The sequence below is a fragment of the Thermobia domestica genome, unplaced genomic scaffold, assembly GCF_964235325.1.
Source record: "Thermobia domestica unplaced genomic scaffold, izTheDome1.hap1.1 HAP1_SCAFFOLD_467, whole genome shotgun sequence".
NCBI lineage: Eukaryota > Metazoa > Arthropoda > Insecta > Zygentoma > Lepismatidae > Thermobia > Thermobia domestica.
Window position 1 is genome coordinate 123,283 of NW_027656177.1, and position 22,792 is coordinate 146,074.

Genomic DNA, 22,792 nt, shown 5'->3' on the forward strand with positions numbered 1-22,792 from the left:
TCATTGAAAATATGTTTTATTTTAAATCCAATAAGATATAAACCATGCTTATATTGTAATTTTCGTGGAAGTTATATGTGATTTTATCTGCACTAATGAATATTGTAAAATGAACAGTACACATAGCATATTTTTTATATAAATATGTTTATTTCTCTAGATAGAATAATGCTATTCTTATGAAACTTAGAGGGCTTACTAAGTATAAATCAGGCTAACATACAATATAATTTGTGCGTTTATATACCTAAGGTACCCAAGCTACAAGTATGAAAATGGTTTTAAAAAAAGAAAAAAAGAAAAAGAAAGGAAATTTGAGGGGAAATTTTCCGAAAACACCTCTGTCACGGGAAAACTGAGGGTGATGGAGAAAAATTGATTGCAGATTCGAATTCTACGTGAAAAGTTCTATTAGAATCAGGCATTTTCTTCCGTGTGCCAGAGAAAAAGAATTTTTTTTTCAACTAGTGCAATAGGAACCATTTTCAAACTCATCAACCGTTATTCAAACCGGTTAATGTTGATCGCAGATATTAAAAATACTCACATCCGTATATTATTTAATACAAACGAAAATTTTACCTGCACATTTCTGCACAAACTATGTATAAACGATCGCGACAATTTGTGGTTCAATCGAACATGGTGGGGCTAGCACTTAGACAACTCCCCTTTTTTTTTCGTTCTGTCCACGCATCTGATAGCTTAGAAAAAAAATTTCGCCTGCGCATTACTGCTCAAACGATGTGCAAACAATTGAGATAATTTTCTTTTGAATCGGACGTAGGGAGGTGCTACCAATTAGGTAGCCTATACTTTGTTATCGTTTTAGCGCGCCCGCAATTGTGTACAAACGAAAATTTCGCCTGCAAATTTCTGTACAAAACCGTAACAAACAAGTGCGACAGTTTGTGGTTGAATTCGACATGGTGGGAGGCCTATCAATTAGAGAGCCCATAGTTTGTTATCGTTTTGGGGGGGGAACATTTATGTCCAAACGAAAATTTCAGCTGCACATTTATGTACAAAGGCGTACAAACAAGTGCGACAGTTTGTGGTTGAATTGAACATGGTGGGACGGCTAAAATTTAGACAGCCCCCCACTTTGTTTTCGTTCTGTCGGCGACCCTAATTGTGTACAAACGAAAATCTCGCCTGCACATTTCTTTATAACTATATTCAAACGATTGCGACAATTTGTGATTCAATTGCACATGGTGGGAGGGCTACCATTTAGACAGCCCCCCCACTGTTTTCGTTCTGAGGTCGCCCCTAATTGTGTACAAACGAAAATTTCGCCTGCATATTTCTGTACAAACGATGTACAAACGATTGCGACAATTTGTGATTGAATTGAACATGGTGATTGGGCTATCACTTAGAAAGCCTCCCAGTTTGTTTTCGCCCTGGCGGCGCCCCTAATTATGTACAAACGAAAATTTTGCATGCACATTTCTGTACAAACGATGTAGAAACGATTGCGACAATTTGTGATTGAATTGGACATGGTAGGGGGCTATCACTTAAACAGCCCCCAGTTTGTTTTCGTTCTGGCGGCGCCCTTAGTTATGTACAAACAATAATTTAGCCTGCACATTTCTGTACAAACGATATAGAAACGATTGTGACAATTTGTGATTGAATTGGAAATGGGGGGGGGCTACCATTGAGACAGCCCTCACATTGTTTTCGTTCTGGCGGCGCCCTTAATAGTGTACAAACGAAAATTTGACCTGCACATTTCTGTACAAACAATGTACAAACGATTGCGATACTTTGTGATTCAATTGGACATCGTGGGGGGAGCTACCAATCAGACAGCTCCCCCTTTGTTTTCATTCTGGCGGCGCCCCTAAGTTTGTTCAAACAAACATTTCGCCTGCACATTTCTGTACAAACGATGCACAAACGAATGCGACAACTTGTGATTGAATTGGACATGGTGGGGGGCTACCACTTAGACAGCCCCCATTTTTTCTGTTCTGGCGGCGCCCTTAATTATGTACAAACGAAAATTTCGGGTGCACATTTCTGTACAAACGAAGTACAAACGATTGCGACAATTTGTGATTGAATAGGACATGGTCGGGGGCTACCACTTAGACAGCCCCCAATTTTTTTCGTTCTGGCCGCGCCCCTAATTCCGTGCGAACATACATTTCGCCTGCACATTTCTGTACAAACGAAGTACAGACAATTGCGACAAATTGTGATTCAACTGGACATGGTGGGAGGGGCTACCACTTAGGCATCCCCGACTTTGTTTCCGTTCTGGCGGCGCCCCTAATTGTGTACAAACGAAAATTTAGCCTTCACATTTCTGTAGAAACGATGTAGGAACGATTGCGACAATTTGTCATTGAATTGGACATGGTGGGGGTATCACTTAGACAGCCCCACTTTGTTTTCGTTCTGGCGGCGCCCGTAATTGTGTAAAAGAAAATTTTCGCCTTCACATTTCTGTAGAAACGATGTACAAATGATTGCGACAATTTGTGCTTGAATAGGACATGTTGGTGGGGGGCTACCATTTAGACAGCCCCCACTTTGTTTTCGTTCTGACGGCGCCCCTAATTGTGTACAAACGAAAATTTCGCCTTCACATTTCTGTAGAAACGATGTACAAATGATTGCGACAATTTGTGCTTGAATAGGACATATTGGTGGGGGGCTATCATTTAGACAGCCCCCACTTTGTTTTCGTTCTGACGGCGCCCCTAATTGTGTACAAACGAAAATTTCACCTTCACATTTCTGTAGAAACGATGTACAAATGATTGCGACAATTTGTGCTTGAATAGGACATATTGGTGGGGGGCTATCATTTAGACAGCCCCCACTTTGTTTTCGTTCTGACGGCGCCCCTAATTGTGTACAAACGAAAATTTAGCCTTCACATTTCTGTACAAACGATGTAGGAACGATTGCGACAATTTGTCATTGAATTGGACATGGTGGGGGTATCACTTAGACAGCCCCACTTTGTTTTCGTTCTGGCGGCGCCCGTAATTGTGTAAAAGAAAATTTTCGCCTTCACATTTCTGTAGAAACGATGTACAAATGATTGCGACAATTTGTGCTTGAATAGGACATGTTGGTGGGGGGCTACCATTTAGACAGCCCCCACTTTGTTTTCGTTCTGACGGCGCCCCTAATTGTGTACAAACGAAAATTTCGCCTTCACATTTCTGTAGAAACGATGTACAAATGATTGCGACAATTTGTGCTTGAATATGACATATTGGTGGGGGGCTATCATTTAGACAGCCCCCACTTTGTTTTCGTTCTGACGGCGCCCCTAATTGTGTACAAACGAAAATTTCACCTTCACATTTCTGTAGAAACGATGTACAAATGATTGCGACAATTTGTGCTTGAATAGGACATATTGATGGGGGGCTACTATTTAGACAGCCCCCACTTTGTTTTCGTTCTGACGGCGCCCCTAATTGTGTACAAACGAAAATTTCGCCTGCACATTTGTGTACAAACGATTGAGACCATTTCTGATTGAGTCTGATAAGGGGGGGGGGGCTGTCTAAATGGACGTCTCCTTTTCACCTCTACTGTAATTAAATTCTTCCTCGAGAAAATCTGTAATCAACACTGTCAGTAGCTACGTCCTCGACTAATATACCTTAACATGTACAGCTTTATTTTCGTATATTTTTCAACAGTTAACCAATTTAAGACTATCGCAAACAAGGATATGTAGTCAACTTCTTAAATACTTCGCTCGCCGAAACACGTTCAGCGCGTGCAACAAGCAAAAACAACATGTTTGGCGTCTCACAAATGGAAAAGGGGGAAAAAAGAGAAGGAAAAGCAGCACGGCAGTGCCTTATCGCAGTCAGAGCTGACAACATAGTTTCGGTCGTCACTAACGCGAATAGACCTACTAGCGGTGTACAAGAGTTATACAGTTACAATATACGTTGTGCCACAGTAGCGCTACAGGCGGAATGTGCACGAACTACAAATGAATATGTTCCCTTACAAGCATCAGTCACTGTTGCACCCTCTTTACATTCTACACATCCTTTTTTCTCCCACTTTTTGACCTTGACAAGCAGAAGTACCAGGCCTTCCGAGTTCACAACCATAAACTGTTTGTGTACAGAGTACGTTTTCAGTTCTTCGAATGACTGTGCGCGCGAAGAACAAGGGTGATGATCGGGCTACCGTATTCGGAAGTCAGAAACACCCGGTTGCAATAATAAATGTAAAATACAAATATAGGGCCTTGACAATGCCATGAGGATGAATATATATATATATATATATATATATATATATATATATATATATATATATATATATATATTTGGTCTAGGAATTAATTCGTGCGGTTGGTACGCACACATTGAAGCTGTAGTACAAACACAAAATACATAAATACCTTAAGAAAAATATTGTCCATCGCTAGCCACCACTTTCGCCCATCTGTCAGGCAATGTACGGATTCCGTGACGAAAGAAGTCCTCATCCTTGGAAGCGATCCAGTCAGAGACCCATGTTTCGATATATTCTGAAGAAGTAAACCGCTGTCCAATCAAATCGTTGTTCATGCAATCGAACAAGTAGTAGTCCGAAGGAGCAACGTCTGGTGAATACGGCGGGTGGGGTAAAACTTCCCATCCGACATTTTCTAAATAGGTTTTGACCGGTTTTGCGACATGTGGGCGAGCGTTATCATGTTGAACAATAAGTTTATTATGTCTGTTCTCCCATTCTGGTCGTGTTCTGGCCAGAGCTTGCTTCAAACGCATTAATTGTCGTCGATAACGTTCTCCATTCATAGTTTCACCCGGTTGCAGCAGCTCATAGTACACCACACCTTTCATATCCCACCATATGCACAGCATAACTTTTGCACAGTGAATATCTCGTTTTGGTTGTGATGGACCTGGTTCACCTGGTTTCACCCAGGCCTTTTTTCGTTTAGTTTTCTCGTAATGGATCCACTTCTCATCACCCGTAATAATTCGATGCAGAAACCCCTTTCTGCTCTGTCGTTGAAGCAGCAATTCGCAAATGGTTTTTCGTCTTTCAACGTCTCTGTCTTTCAATTCATGTGGAACCGAATGTGACATCTTTTGAATCATTCCCATGGCTTTCAAGCGTTTGGAGACTGTTGTTTGATCAACGCCTAATGCTGCTGCAAGTTGTTCCTGCGTTTGACACGAATCCTGCTCGAGCAATGCTGTCAATTCTTCGTCTTGAAATTTTTTTGGCTGTCCAGCTCGCTCTTGGTCTGCCAAGCCGAAATCACCACTTCTAAACCGTGCAAACCACTTCTGACACGTTCGCTCAGCTAGAGAATGTTCACCATACACTTCCACCAAAATACGATGACTTTCAGTCGCACTTTTCTGCATGTTAAAGTAATGCAGCAGGACACCCCGCAAAAACACTTTATCAGGCACAAATTGCGCCATGTTCACTTAACTACAAACTGGTGTTGTTGACGCTTTAATCCACTGCCCTATACTACTAACGATACGCGATGACAGGGGTTTGCAACACATGTGTGGATACACGGAACTGTGGAACGCTCCGTTCGTTGCGCCATCTTTTGTCCACCCGCACGAATTAATTCCTAGACCAAATATATATATATATATATATATATATATATATATATATATATATATATATATATATATATATATATATATATATCAAAATTACCAATATCAGTGTCGAATTCATACTTTTCGGGGTCGCTGAGATGAACAATGACATTTCCGATGCCGTGGCCTGCAACATGAGGAGGAAAGGGGATATATAAAATCATCAAAAATGACCAATATCAAGGAGCGCTTTAGTAGTAGTAAAGAGTGACTGACTAACCTAACGAAACATATTACTATTTTTTCTTAATTTAACCCAGCGAAGCGGATAATTGATGCTATTTTATAATATTACTAGCAGCGTTCACCCCGCTTCGCTGCGGTCACCCCGGAACGCAATAAACTTTGTTACTTAGATAATTTTTACTTTTTCGCTTTCAAGAGAAATGATAAAAACCATAGAAGATTGCAGTAAATCTTAACATTATATCGCCTGTCATTTATGTTAACCCGCCCCGCTTCGCTGCGGTCATCCCGGAAGTTTTCGCTTTCAAGTGATATGATAAAAACCATAGTAGATTGCAGTAAATGTTAACATTATATCGCCTGTCATTTATGTTAACCCGCCGAGTGACACGGTCATGCGGGTTGCATATAAATACGTTTATTTTTACCTATGATGAACTAACAAAGGATTTGTACGTTATGGACACTTGAATGGTCAATTATCTCAAGACACTGTTAATTAAAAATTAAAGTGATATGATAAAAACCATCTAGGGTCCAAATCCTAATAACCCCCCAAAAATAAAAGAAATTGGTTCAGCCGTATTAGCGTGATGAGGGAACAAAGGATTTGTGCGTTCTCTTTTATATATATAGATAGATAAAGCTCTGAAACTTTTAAGATCATTCTGTACTTGTCTGGTGTGCATTTCTTCAGTATTTTATTACACAGCCTTACTTTCCAAGAGCCATCAAACCTTAACTACTCATTTTCCCATATTGCTGTGACTCTCGAAAATTACACATAAGGATTTAAACTCAAAAGAGAACCTATTCATTGGTATATCTCTCATCTTTTTCACACACTTTTCTTTGTACTTTAATAATATTGCAAAAGTTAGCTACATCATTTTGTAGAATTATTAAGTACGTGGAATACAAAATTTTCCCGTCTAATATCATTAATGCAGCATAACAATAACGAAATTTGTATGCAGAAGTTAAACAATATTACGTACATAGAAATATCACACTATCGTGAAAGAAAGATTACCCACTTTCTTCTTAGCATTTGGATAAAACTGTCGATGTAACTTAAGATCTTTAATCGGAGTGAAGTGATGTTTTTTAGTTTATAAAACTAAAAGGATGTTTTCATTCGCGGGAGTTCCCCCGCATAAAGTGATTCAAACTTTAATTGAAAGCAGGAAGGCGTTTGTGGAAAATGTTCTTAGGTTGATAGGGGTCAATTAACGTCTCTATTTGAAACAACTGAACTTTAGACCTGATAACCATGAACTGCAATTTCATTCATGCAAACTGTAGTTCTGGAATATACGTTGACATTTTCCTTGTATTCATGCAATGTCCCTTTATATAAATAGAACAGATGGACGCGTACATAGTGATACTTTGCACGTACGTATTACGGGAAGTCTGTGAGAAAGTTAAAGGTAAGTAAAGTATTCAACATTTGTTTTGTTTGATTTATGATCCAACACTTTAGAGAACACATATTTGTTTCTGATTTTCTCCGATCAACTATTCTATTCTTTCATTCTACTTTAGAACTTTATTAATTGGATTACAATTATTGGTGATTGGATCTACGACTTACAGATACAATGCTTCAAAAGAGTAAAATAATATATCTCAATTCTGCATAACTATTGTAACTATTCTGCATCGTATTGCAAAACTTTTGTAGTACTCTTTGTACTATCCTGGTATTTGCCTGGTGTGAGGGGAAATCCCAGGAAAAACCTTATTCAGAACGCTGGTTTGAAAAAAGCTATTACAATTTTTCGACCAAGAGTAACCATTAAGAAATATTATTGACAACTTTTGGGAAGTATAGGCTAATAGGTTTCTATAATAGTTGCATCAGCATTAAATTTCAAAATGCGAACCAGAAATCTAAAAATATATTTCTACGTCAGATATAGATGCAAGAGGTTTTCATATGAACTTATCAATACATATAAAACAATAATAACAAAATGTACAAAAGATTAGGGATGACCATAAAGTTCCGGATCCGAAACCGGTTCTTGGAGATCCGGTTTTCAGAACCTGTTCCAGACCTGGATCCGAAAACCCGGTTTCAGACCTGGATCAGAAAACTCGGTTCCAGAACTGGATCTTAAGAACCGGCTCCACACCTGGATCAGAAAACCCCCAGAGACCCGTAAAGAAGCACAAAGTTCACCTTCAAAACACCGCAAAGAAGACCACGCGCTTCCTCCTTCCTCCTCCGGACGTGTCCTCCTTTCCCAGACCCGCTTGTGCACCCAGAAAAAAAGTTTTGGTCCACCAATGGGTGTTTAGCTAAATGAGTTTGCCTGCTTAGCCAATGAGTATGCCAGTTACCCAGTTTTAGCCAAATGAGACAAGCGGACACCGCCTGGGCGTATGCCTGTCGCTTCTACCATTTCATCCAGAACACTGTTCACAGCCTGCCAGCAGCTCGAGTTTATCGTAGGGATGGCCACAAATTTCTGGTTCCGGCGGAACCGGTTCTTGCAGATCCGGTTTTCAGGATCGGTTCCGGACCCGTTCCAGACCTGAGTCCGAAAACCCGGTTCTGCAACCGGATCTTGGAAATCGGTTCCAAACCTGGATCCACAAAACCGGTTCCGAACCTGGATTCGAAAACCGGTTCCGGAACTGGATCTTCTAGAACCGGATCCATTCAGAGCCGAAAACCGATTCCATTAGGAACCGGTTCTGGCCATCACTACAAAATATATATATATTTGTATCATGAAATCAATTATCTAGTAGACGTTGAGCATCAAAGGTCATATGATGCTAATTGCATTTGTTTTTTCACTTGAATTTGTATCTTCGCACGTCTATAAGATTTGGTCAAGCTTAATTTTAACTCTTCACAGAAGCCGATTATTATTTGTTGTAGTCATTGACTTTGATGATTAAATTAGAAAAAGAAATTCACTCAGTAGATGACAACACAATGAGTCCTTAATTTCGGAAGGAACACGAGTTGAGTGACTATTCGTGTTAGAACTATTATTTCAGTTACATAGTAACAACCACTGAAACAGTAAATCAAAAATATAAAACTATGAAGTAAGAGAACATATGTTAATTCTCTTGCAAAATCAGAATATTCTAAACTAATATATGGACAAAGTATAAAGGAAAAGTATGTAAATGAGCGAAACACTGTTTGCATGAACAGTATTGTTCAAAATCGTTGCCATCTGTTTTGGTTTAGAAGTCTATGTTCAGTCAACAGCACACAGAGAAATGCTAAAACAATTCCTCCGCTTGAAGATCTCAATTGACCGTTGAAGATCTACATTTGTTTAACTCCAAGCATAGGTAAGAGTACAGAGCATATCAAAGAGAAATGGATGCCCAGGATAATTTGAACAAGACTGTAATATTACAAGTTTCAATTTGGCTTCAATTATCTCAAAATTCACGAATTTATAATTTTAACTTAATTTTTTGGCACGGGTCCTATTTTAATCCTGATTATCAAATGCACGTCTTGATTGCAGTTGTAACTTTTACAAATACTATTGACGTTATTAGCTGTAAGGCAAAGCTACGACTTCCTGGACACTACAGGTAAAAACCATGATTTGTCCTATTTTGAAATAATTAAATGAAAACAATCGGTTTGAAAGTTGCAAATAAGTCTGCAAATTGCTGCACGTTAGCGCCATCTATTGGGCTCAGTCGAGCAGCGATGGTAGAGACATCTACTAGAGCTACTGTGAACTATGAGGAACTGAACACCAATTCTTGTGCAGAGTGATTTTTTAAAAAACTTACGGATTTCATTTCTGTCTAGAATTTCCAACTAAAGTACGATTTTCATGCGGTTTGTGGTAAATGATCAAGTAAGGATGGAAGATTTATGGGACTATGTTTACTTTTTTAAATTCATCTAGACCACACCTCAAGAAATCCGACAAATATTCGCCAGTGTACCTCATAATTGGAATGAAGTGCAGTGCGGTATGGAGATTTGAGTTTTCTTCGTTAGATGACAACCTCGCCAATGTCGATAAGAAACAGGAAACTTGGCCCGTTGTATTCGGAATTGTGTTGTACAGTTCTCTGCTACTGTGTGATTATGATTAGGACACAGTGAGAATAGTGTACTCTTGGAAGTAATGTGATTTTATCGTTAAAAGGTTTTGGAGAACGGAATTTGTTATTACTATGCAAAGGGCATTTAAAAACAAATTTGTTTCACTTTCTGCCCCAGACAGGAACATAATATGGTATCTAGTGAATAAATTGGAAGAAACAGGATAGCTTCTGAGTGAGACAGGGAAGCACAGGACTCCGCATGCGGTCTTATGGAAGATGTTAGTTATCGCCTCCTTAGGTCACCCAAGAAATCTCTACGTCGTTTGTCGCAAGAAACTTGCTATAGTTATTCAACATGTGACTTATGGGTGTTACTACTAACACTTAATTTGTATTCTCGCTTACACTTAATTTGTATTCTGCAATTTTGCTTCAAAAATCCAAAACCTCATTTCAATTGTAAGGTACATTGTCAAATATTTGCTATTTTTCTTGAGGCATGATCGATATTACCTCGGATGAATTTAAACCAGTAAATATATTCTCATAAATCTTCCACCCTTCCTCGATCATTTGGTACAAACCACATGAAAATCGGACTTCAGTTAGAAATTCTAGACCCAAATGAAATTCGTGAGCTTTAAAAAAAATCACAATGTATTGTACTGTGATAAAGATCGTACCCTTATCACATAAGCACTAATGTAACTTTTGTACATGTGTTATATAATAAGTGAATTATTACTTAATAGTGCATAAAGTTTTTTTATTAACATAAAATAAAATAAACAATTAAAATAATATTTTTAGTGCAAATAGTTAAAGCGTTTTAAAATAAAAATAACCTGAGGCCAAGGTTATGTAAACTAAAAAATATTTTTTATAACAAGCTATAGCGTAATACCTAATTAATTTTAATATGTGCATTTGTAATTTTACAATTGTTTGAAAAAAAGTTAAAAACAAAATATTTGGCAATATTTTAATAAACAAATACACAATTTTTTCAAAACTAAACAAAAAAAATAACCTTTATATTTGTATACATAACAATAATATTTATTTAAAAAAACTATTTTTTAACTAGTTTAAAATTTAAAAATATAATGCCAACTAGTTGTAACAAACAAAAGCATTTACAAATATAAAAAAAATAAATTTTATAAACCAAATATACATTTTTTAAAATTATTTTAACAATTATTCATTCAGCTTCCACTATTTTAAATTCACTTTGTTCCATTCAAAGCTTTAACATAAAGTTTTTAAGTAGCTGTTGTTAGGACATTAAGTATAAACTAAAAAAAAAGTATAACTAATGTATGGTATAGTATAACAAGTTAAAATTATTTATTAGCAGTCTACATGCTTTTATAGTTACTATATGCTTTCTTTCGTGTTTTATTTGTGTATTTAACTTATGTGTAATTGTTTCTTTTATTTCAAATATTAATTAATTACGTTATGCAATTTTATTATTTTTATTCATTTTTTTACTATCTGTTACATCTAAATAAAATGTTATAAATCATTTGGGTAATGGTCTCCATGTGACAGGCAATACACTATAACTATATTCCCCCTATACTACCCATTCCATTATTGTGGTATACTTTACCCATTACAAAGTTATAAATCAAAATCAATTTTATATAGGCCTATATTATTTTATATATATATATATATATATATATATATATATATATATATATATATATATATATATATATATATATATATATATATATATATATATATATATATATATATATATATATATATATATATATATGTTATAAAAATTTACTGCACCAAATTTAATTGTTAATACTAATACTAATATAACCTTTAGTACTATGCCCTGTCTTATTTATTTGTCTGTTTAAATTCTAATTTTGGCCACATCAGCCTATTTATATTGTAAAATGTCACAAGCTAATATCATGTGTTGCCTCTGTCTTTCTTTTTGTATTACTATTTCTTTAAGCATCCCCATTCCATACCACTGTTTTAAATATTTTTTTGTTATATTAAACCCAGTAAAATTCATAGTAACAAGTTTATTTTCCGCCCTTATACATGCATTATATACTACATACAATATCTCCAACAAAAAAATAAAAAAGATCAGATATTTCTGTACATTTTCAAATCTAATAGTATCAATAATACAAACTCAAACAATATACCTTATCTCCCAGTAAGTGCACACAAGTTATGTCTAATTAAAAAAAAAACGTTTCCAGCAAAGTGTGTAAAATATTTCAAATGTAGCTAAACCTTTACAAGTCTGATGACAAAATCATCAAAATAAACTCGTCCAACATTCCTTATACCCAAATATCAATTCAAACGCAATTCTAATTTATGAAGTTCTATTAATGTTAACAAATGCTTAAAAAATATTCAATATTAAAAGTCTATAGACACATAATTCTTAGTTATTAAAAATCTGTCTCCATTACAAAACTTATAGTTAATATGTTATTTAAGGTCATATTTTTACTATTTTCACAACTGCATTAACATTTCAATATTTTATTTCAAATTTCCTTAGTCATAATACTAATTTTTTCACTAAATTATTCTAATTATTTAATTATTTACTTACACATTTTTATTTACACTTAAATAATTTTATGTTGGTTTATCATTAAATTTACGTTTTATTAATTTTTAAACAAATTACTATCCTTTATTTAATACTTTTATTATTAAAAATATCTTGTAACATACTTTAATGCTAACCTACTTTAATATTATGTCATATACCCCCTTAGGCTCTTGGTAATAATCTTAGTTCAAAATTTAATTATTTTTGTTCGGCGGGTTGAGGGCGCCAAATTTTGCTACAGACAAATTCGGTCATTAATTCATTTTTAACTTCATTCTATTTATTACCCAATAAATATTTTCCTAAAATAATCAATTCCAAACCACATACAATACTTCACATTTCCACTTAACAAAATTCAAATTAAAACATACATTCTATATGTATCGTTTTTAAAAAGTTCAACGTCACAAACAATTATATTTGTATTTCCTCTTTTGTCGGTGGAATAATATTTTACAATAACCCACGGTAAAATATTTCAAAAAATTAAAGCCGCAGGAATATTTCACCGCCAATGTAAATCTTTTTTAAGGGCAAAAGGCTAACGTTCAATCCTATGTTCACCTAATCATTATTATACCATAGCGCAAAGCCAAATATTCCTAAATTAAGGGAGCTGGAATATTTCGCCGCTTTTTTTAAATCTACTTAGTAAAAGGTAGGCCAACACTCAATTAATGCTCAAATAATCAAAGCAAAATATAATCAAAATTCAATATTCTAAAACCTACCTAAAACATCACATTCCATCTATTACATACATCAAAATAAGTTACATCACTAACACAAATCACCACATACACTCACTAACACAATTTACACACAAAACTTGTAAAAAAAGTTAAAAACAAAATATCTGGGAATATTTTAATAAACAAATACACAAATTTTCCAAAACTATACAAAAAAACAAAAATAACCTTTATATTTGTATACATAACAATAATATTTATTAAAAAACTATTTTTTAACTAGTCTAAAATTCAAAAATATAATGCCAACTAGTTGTAACAAACAAAAACATTTACAAATATATAAAAAAATATAAACCAAATATACATTCTTTTAAAATCATTTCAACAATCATTCATTCAGCTTCCAGTATTTCAAATTCACTTCGTTCCATTCAAAGCTCCAACATAAAGTCTCTAAGTAGCTGTCGTCAGGACATTAAGTATAAACTCAAAAAAAAAAAAAAAAGTATAACTAATGTGTGGTAGAGTATAACAAGTTAAAATTATTTATTAGCAGTCTACATGCTTTTATAGTTACTATATGCTTCTTTCTTTTCGTGTTTTATTTGTGTATTTAACTTATGTGTAATTGTTTCTTTTATTCTAAATATTAATTAATTACATTATGCAATCTTATTATTTTTATTCAATCTCTTTTATTTTACTATCTGTCACATCTAAATAAAATGTCATAAATCATTTGGGCAATGGTCTTCATGTGACAGGCAGTACACTATAACTATAATCCCCCTATACTGCCCGTTCCATTATTGTGGTATACTTTACCCATTACACCGTTATAATCAAAATCAATTTTATATATATTATTTTTTATATATATGTTACATGAAATGTTAATATGATAGATGATACTACACACATAGTAATACATTGGGGCCGCGGTGGCTCAATGGTAGAGCGTTCACCTCTGGTGCTTGGGGTCCCGGGTTCGATCCCAGCCGCGCCAAGTGAACTTTGTGGTGGACAAACACCGTGTGCGTGGGTTTTCTCGGGGTATCTCCCGTTTCCTCCCACTTTCTTCATTCCACCATTTCATTCATCTCTCATCATCACCGTCTCCTTTAGCCTAACCGGCATAACCGTGGGACGTAAAACTCAAATATTTCATTTCATTTCATTTCATTTTCATAGTAATACATTATAGAAAAAGAAAAAAGGAACTATGACTTCAAGAAAGTAGAATTGTATGCCATCTTTTGGCTATAACCGTAAATACTACCAGACGAACAATCGTATTTATTGCCGTTTGTACGTACATAATTTACGAAGTATCTCAGGATACCAATACACCTAGGTATATCGTCTAATGTTGATAGTATGACAATTAAATTAGGGAAAGCCATAGTTTAGTGGAGAGAGGCAAGGAAAGTATGGGACACATTATGTGAGAATGCGGAAGTTCTAAATAATACATAATTGGGGCTGTACCGAGAAAGCTTCTTTTATAGAGGTAAGACTTTTCCAGAGTAACGAGACTTTTAGATACTAAAATTGAACCGAAGATCATGTTTCAGAATTGTCAAAGCATTAATAATCATTATGCATAGACTACATATTAAGATATATATCACGTTATTATTATTATTATTTGGAGCTGAAACGTGGGTTTTGACGCTGTGCAAAATTAGAATCACAGGTTGTAGGAAATGTACTAATAAACTATTCATAGGAAATAAAAAAGTTACATTATTTCCATATATTACGAAGTACATTTGTTTCACTTAACCTTTATGTCTAATATATATATATACAGAGTGTTAATTAACTATACTGACAAACTATAAGAGGTGATTCCTTATATCAAAATAATAGCAAAAATTCATATCGAGCTATGGTGAAAAGTGCATAGTTTCAGAGCTAGGGCTGTCCAAAATCGCGCAAGAGCTAAATTTCAATACGCCCTATTTCGAATTCCAGAAACTGTGGATGGTGGTTCTTATCAGCGTAAAGGAAATCACGCATACACTATCCAAAAGTGCATATTTCATCAATTGTCAGTAGGTGGAGAGGGTATTCTCTACAGGGTGTAATTCTCAGGTATGTTTTCAATAAAGTTTTCAGATATACCCTGATTTCAAGTAGTGTCCAAAGTAGGCAGGAGGTAAAAATTGACAACAATGAACATCCAATACTTCGGAGGGAAGGCGGAAGTATTAGGAACAGGCAGCTCCATGTTTCTTTGTGTTCAGAACAACGTGTGATGATATGTATTTCGTTACGGTATATTCCACGATTTCTTCACTTTTAAGCATGAAAGAAAACATCCCACCATGCTTTTTCCCCGAGTACGAGAAACCATGCTGCTGACGATCCTTAACACTTCCTATATCGCGCCAAAGGATTCCCTGTTCACTGCTATCAAGGCTTATCGTTTGCCTACTTTAGACCAATCATAAAGTCAGAGCATATCTCAAAATTCGATTAATGGTATGTCTGGGAATTTCACTCTGCAGCAAATAAACTGTATACCCATTGAACATTGATGAGATATGTATTTTTGATAGTGTATGCGTGACTTCCTTTACGCTGATAAGGACCACCTTTCACAGTCTCTCGAATTCGAAATAGGGCCTCTTAAAATTTGACTTTTTCTCTATTTTGGATAGCCCAAGCTCTAAAACTATGTACTTTCCGTCATAGGTCCATTTGAACCTTTTCTCTTATTTTGATGTGAGAAATCACCTCTTAAAGTTTGTCGGTATAGTTCATTAACACCCTGTATGTATACTCAGGAGATTTTAATGGGAAAAGCAAAAAAGCTAATACTCACCGTAAAAGATAAACAGTAGAGTTTCCTTCTACATGTAACAAATAGCGCTTTCGGAAGAAACCTCTTCCTTCATCGGCTTGCTTAAAATTCAAAAAGGATTTTAAACATGGAGTAGAATTTTGAAGGATAAAAAAGGTTAAGAAATGTAAAAAAACAAGAAATCTTCTGCCAATGTGATGAAGTGTATATGTACGGTGACCATATCTGTGTTAATGAAAATCGGTACATTTCTTAAAGTCAGTCCCATTCAGCCACTGGCGTCGTTAGCTTTTTTAATTCTTCGGGGCGGGGGGGGGGGGAAGAGTCGGATGAATCAAAATCAAAATTCTCTTTCCACTTTTGGTGGAAATAGAATTTTGATTTTGATAGTAGCGCTGCTTTGTGAAACTGTTGGTCATGCATCACAAGCATAGAATGCAACTAAAATCGTATGAGCACTTGGTTGTGATCAACAAACTGTACGCAAATGTTTGGGATTGTGACACTAACTTTCGTTGAGATCAGCAGCCTTAGTGCAACAACTGCAACTCAAGATGATGCACTGATAAAATACGTGAGAAACAACACAATATATAGTAGATCCATCTTGCGAAACAAAGCTATAGAGTGTGGCTGCTCATACGAAACAATAAGGCAAAGACTAAAGGCAGGCTGCCTGATATGTAAAGGTTCTCGCCCAACTAGACATAGTGTACCATATATATTCACTAAGTATAACCAAGATTAGTAAGACTACGAAATCTACACGACAATTATCAAAGGATAAGTTAGAAGAGTTTAAATTCAACATTGTAATGAATGGAAAATCTTATTTGCGTGTTGGTCTCGAAATTCTGAAAGCCCTCCTCGCTACTCTAGTTGGTAGCGTCAGTGCACGCGGCTCTAGGTTCGATTCCTGGCACGAGAAAGAAAATAATTTTAAAATCATTCACTTTTATTAATCATACGTCTCTTTTAGTCTAACGGTCATAGCGTGGGACATCAAACTAAAAATTTCATTTTTTATTTCGAACTACTAGAGTTAGCTTTATTGTATGCAGACACATTAAAACTGACGAAGGCCCAGAAAACTGGAATTGCACAGTTAAAGTGAGTGAGAGAGACGAGAAGAAACATTCCTACATAAAGCAATACCTTTTCAAGTAGGTGAGGAAAGAAAAACAAAGTGATCTTGCTGAAGTGCAAGGATAAATATTGGACATATAAAAAGTTTCCGCGGTGTTTTGGTACATTTTTGAACAAAAATTTTCTTAATTGAAAATCAATTTTAATCAAATACATATTGACCGTTATTATCTATGACCTTTTGTGATTTTTCGGGTAGCTTTCTATTCCATTGCTGTAGGACTTCTGTGGTTTATCGTCGGAAAACTTGGCCAAGTGATTTTCGGCGGCGCTTCGGTCAGCCATTTTTTTTTACCATCAGGAGAGTTTTGCAGAGACCGAAACAAATTGTAGTCAGACGGTGCAAGGTCCGGGCTATACGGTGGATGCATTAAGACTTCCCAACAAAGTTCCGTCAATTTGTTCCAAGTCATCAATGATGTGTGTGGCCGCGCATTGTCATGATGGAACACAATTCCCTTTCTGTTGGCCAATTCTGGTCGCATTTCCGAGTTTGCTTCGTTCAAACGGTCGAGTTGTGCACAATACAGGACCGAATGGATGGTTTCGTTAGGTTGCTGCAGCTCATAATGGATAATTCCCTTCCCATCCCACCAAATACTCAACATAACCTTGTTTGCCGACGATCTAGGCTTTGAAGTCGTTTGTGATGGGTCACCAGGCTTTGACCATGATTGGTTTCGTTTGATATTCCCGTATTTCACCCATTTTTCATCGCCTGTAATGAGTCGCTTCAAATAGAATAAAATAATGCACAGTCTGAGTAGGATTTGTTTCGGTCTATGCAAAACTCTCTTGATGGTAAAGAAATTCGCCGACTGAAGCGCCGCTGAAAATCATTTGGTCAAGTTTATCGACGATAAACCACAGAAGTTCTACAGCAATGGCATTATGAAGCTATCCGAAAAATGGCAAAAGGCCTATAGAAATAATTTACTTATGTGGGAAAGTAAAGATCGTTCTCACTTCGGGAGACCACAGATGGTCTATTTGTGGATAAGGTTAGAGCTAACACTTCTGCAACTTCCCCTCTTAATGAGGATAATATGGACAGCACCACTTTCTGATAGCCTTTTTCCTGCAGGTTGCCTCATGTATTCAGCTTACAGAGACTGGTTGAAACCTAGAACCTTATTGGAACAAAAGTAGATCCAACCTTGACCGACCGATTGGTAGGTAGGCGCCTTATTGAGTGCACTACCAGTGTTCTAACTATCTTACATGGATAACTTTAACATTGACATGTAATAACATAATTTTAAACACATTTTTCCAGCGTAAGTAATTATCCAGCACTGTTCATGACTATTTTTCATCGAAATCGCTAGTACATAAATAAATTGGCGAGTTTCATTTCACATTCTGGAAATAAGGCAGTGCGAATGCTTATGCGAAGTTCATCTAAAACTTTTAGTTGTAATACAGGAAGCAGGTTACAGATCGAACTTATTCTTGAAGGACTTAATAAATATAAAAAAAGGCATTTCTTCCTTTTTCTTACCGTTTTTGCTACCTAGGAATATTCAAAATGAAAGTGGAAGTACTAGAAACTTAAAACTTCCAGTCATATAAGGAGAGTAATTTTGAGAATGAAATATGATCTCTGATACTAAGTTCACATCAAGAAATTGCTTCTCGTTAGCCATTGCCATTTTCTCGCTGTGTCGACCAGTGTTAAAACTGGAAATACCATGTTTCCAACGCTTCTAATTTGAATAGAGGCATAAAGGTCGCGAAACAATATTTTCCTTGGAACGCTAAATAAATTTGAAAACAACTTCTCTCTCTGTTTATTCCAATTCTTGTTCTAGTTAAAAAAAACGTTTAAAGCTGAAAACGTGGTTCATTTATACTACTTCCGGCTTTAATAGAGGATCAAGAGAGATGACAGGACCTGATTTTGAAATGAAAAGTTGATCACAAAAGAAACAGCTTATTACTATCTATTACCGTTTTTGATCTATGAAAATCGAAATTGATAGCTGAAGTTATAGTGCAGTTTTTGTTCTGTACTCGGCAATGGATTATAACCGTAAATATACCACTTCTAGTTTGAATAATGATTTAGATATTATTGGAACATTGAAATATGAGTTACCTATTGGTGAAATGGAACCTATTATTGGAACGCTGAAAAGATAAAAGCAACGCTTCGCAATACTTGCTAACAGGTTTTACTCTGATATTTGTCGATAGACAGCCTCCAGCCATCCATAGCCATAATCATAACCATAACCATTACTACAGTTAGGGATTCCAATAATTCAAACCTTAGAATCTAGTTATCAGTGTTGAAGAGATCTAACATGATTATGATAAGCTCCCTATTAGGCAGGGAACACCTAAATTCGATTCCCATTGGGGGTGTACGATGTTCATATCCATGTCAATCCGTAGCTCCACGTCTCACATAGCCTTGGCGATGAAAGAGACGCTAAACTACTGTAGAGTTGAACCAACTACTACTAATAATAAATTAGAAATATTTCTCAGTTGAACAAACTTGAAATTTACTCACTCTTACATAATACGGCACAAGAAATCTTCTTTGAGTTATGCCGGTGATGCTAAAGGAGACGGTGATGATGAGTAATGAATGAAATGATGGAATGAAGAAAGTGGGAGGAAACGGGAGAATCCCGAGAAAACTCACGCACAGTTGGCGGGGGCTGGGATCGAACCCGGGACCCCTAGCACCAGAGGTGAACGATCCACCACTAAGCCATCGCGGCCCCTACGGCAAAAAAGAGTTTGAGGTTGAGTATTCAAATGTTCTGTAAATTTGAGATAAGATGTAAATATAAATAAGTCCGTAATTATTAAATAAATATTATTCAATTGTGAAAACCGTGGAAAGAAATCTGTGCATGAATTAATTCATAAGTATTTTTTTTTTTTTTTTTGCATATTTTAGAAAAGGTCCAATTTATAATATTGATTTGAATTTCTGTGCAATATGTAATAATATGTGCACGTTTCTTACTGACATTTTTATTTCATAATACAGAGAACAGTGAACAATTTACCTCCGAAAACAATGGTAGGCGTAAAGTCAATCTTCGGCGAGGGAGTTGTTGTTATCGTTATCGTATCCGTTCTAAATTGGATATTAAAATAGGTGAGTATATCGCATTTAAACTTATTAACCACACAAGTTATCAATACCAGTGTCGATGTATTAGTTTAACTAGGAGGACAAACGATTTTTATTGGTTGTCATACTGAACTTTTCATTGAACGTTCATTGAATCGGTCTCATATAGCCTCGCTGCTGAAAGGGACGTTAAACTCAAAATCAAATCAAGTTATTGCTGTAGGAACTCTCATTGTACCCTATCTCGTTGATTCCAGTCCTCTGAGGATAACTTATTACCTATCTTCCACAACTCACTTTTGTGTCATTATTTTACACTCTTTTTCGACTTCTAAAGAGGTTCTTCACCAACTTACCCTGTACATTCAGCTTATCTATATCTATATCTATACCTATCTATCTATCTATCTATCTATCTATCTATCTATCTATCTATCTATCTATCTATCTATCTATCTATCTATCTATCTATCTATCTATCTATCTATCTATCTATCTATCGTGTTCTAATATTTTTCTTCAATTTTCTCACCATTACTCTAACGCTTTACATCCTTTCATTTCTCGTCAGTCATTTAGACTGCTTGGATATGTATTGGATCTCGAAAATCGAAGTTTTTCAAGAGAGAACTTTGAATTTAACATCTCATATAAATGGCATCATTCATTATCAACATTATAAAATGAACTTCGTAATTATGTTTTTGGTTGAAACCAGAAGAGAGGTATGAATTTTTCATAATGTGTTGAACTTCAAATTTTTCTCATGAAAAAAATCAATTTTAGAGTTACACACAAGTTCGGAAGAGGTCATTTATAGACTAAAATGTGTGAACGCTGAAAATTAAATTAAAAATTTCATTCTGATTTTTCGATCAAAAGATCGCATACATTTCAATCAGAAATTTTCTTGCATGCCTTATATCCGGAGAACTACATATAGTGTAGCCAAACTCAAACTATCACTTAAGTTCACCATTACAAGATCCAGCATGATGTACTTATTCCATAGAAAATACGAAAACTCGATTTAGGGGCCGTTCAAAAAAAAAAAAAAAAAAAAAAAAAGTGGTCCCCGATCTGTAAACTAATTATTGCCCAAAATCGCAGTCTTTTAATGCATTTTTTGATCATTTCTAAATTTTTTGGTCAAGATCGCAATCTTTTGATCCAGTTCTTTTTGGATCATTATTAAAATTCTTGTTACAAACTATTTTAAATTGTAAATAAAAGTCTATTGACTTGTAATAATTGGAGAATGGTTTGGCATTATTATTATTAGTATGCACGTCTCACGATTATTCTCCGAGGCTAAGAGTAACTGGTGATGATAATGAACAAAATGGTAGAATGAAGAAAGTGAGAGAAAATGTGCGAACCCTGAGAAAATCCAAGTGTAAGGTGTTCGTTTACTACGAAACCTATCTGGTGAGCTGGGATCCAGCCAGTGATTTCGCTTTGTTCTAACTAGTAAACCATAAAAAGTTAAGGAACTAAACATATTGTATAATTATTGTTTTATGTATACAGTATTAAACATGAAAATTATTTTTGACCTAATTAGAGATAAGTTTTAGCTTAAATATTACCTTGTTTTTACTTTTTAGTTTATATATTAAAATGTTAATCTAGAAATGTGACAATCATCAGCAAGCCATTTGAGAAATTTGCAATGATCACTTAGTGACTGATCAATGTTTAACTTCTTAGTAATATATCTAACTAATTTGAATCAAATCTGCACCAATGTTGTTTCTCCTATTGTCTAACTATTTACATGCATATGTGATTTTCTATTGTTTGTAGATAGGCACATTTATGTATAGCGTAAATAAATATTTCCTTTCAAAATACTTGCATTACGGATATTTATTTTTTAAATCTTCATATTTAATATACTTCTTCTTGGTTTATTCTTATGAGAATCAAAACATATTGAATGAAACATTAGTAATTGAGAGTTATGTTTCCTATTATACCTGAACTATCTTTCATTAGAGTAAAATGAGAAAAAATATTAAACCGATTGGATCAATGATACTTATTGAAATTCTTTAATGTAAATATGGTTAAAGTGATTCGATATATGTAATACTTTAACTAAAAAAAATATTATTTACCTCATGATCATTTACAAGGAATGAGAAACTTTTGATTATGTTCTGAACGTTATTTGTATTGTATATTTTCAGCATATATGTTGACGAAAGAGGTTTGGTTAGCTTTTAGACGCAAACACCAATGGCCAAGGAAAGTATTAATGAAGAAGCACGAATATATTATGGAGAATCATTAGAATATTTTTGAAGTTGAATTGGATGCAAATTAAATTACCAATAACCTCAATATATATTCATTCAACAAAAGAAAGGAACAAAATAATAATAATAATAATAATAATAATAATAATAATAATAATAATAATAATAATAATAATAATAATAATAATAATAATCATACAATAAAAATAAACGATTTACCAATTTGACACTGAAATTTTCTCTTCATTTATTTAAACTTTGAACTAATTTGGTAACAATTAATATGAATTTATGAGAAGAAACG

General features: G+C 34.9%; 1 long non-coding RNA gene across 1 annotated transcript; it reads left to right on the forward strand.

Annotated features, from left to right (window-relative positions):
• The first annotated feature begins 7,188 nt into the window (after positions 1 to 7,188).
• Positions 7,189 to 22,609, forward strand: LOC145676908 (uncharacterized). Its single transcript, XR_014129521.1, has 3 exons — positions 7,189 to 7,252; positions 20,141 to 20,251; positions 22,420 to 22,609. It is a non-coding gene; the product is annotated as an uncharacterized LOC145676908 (long non-coding RNA).
• The last annotated feature ends 183 nt before the right edge of the window (positions 22,610 to 22,792 follow it).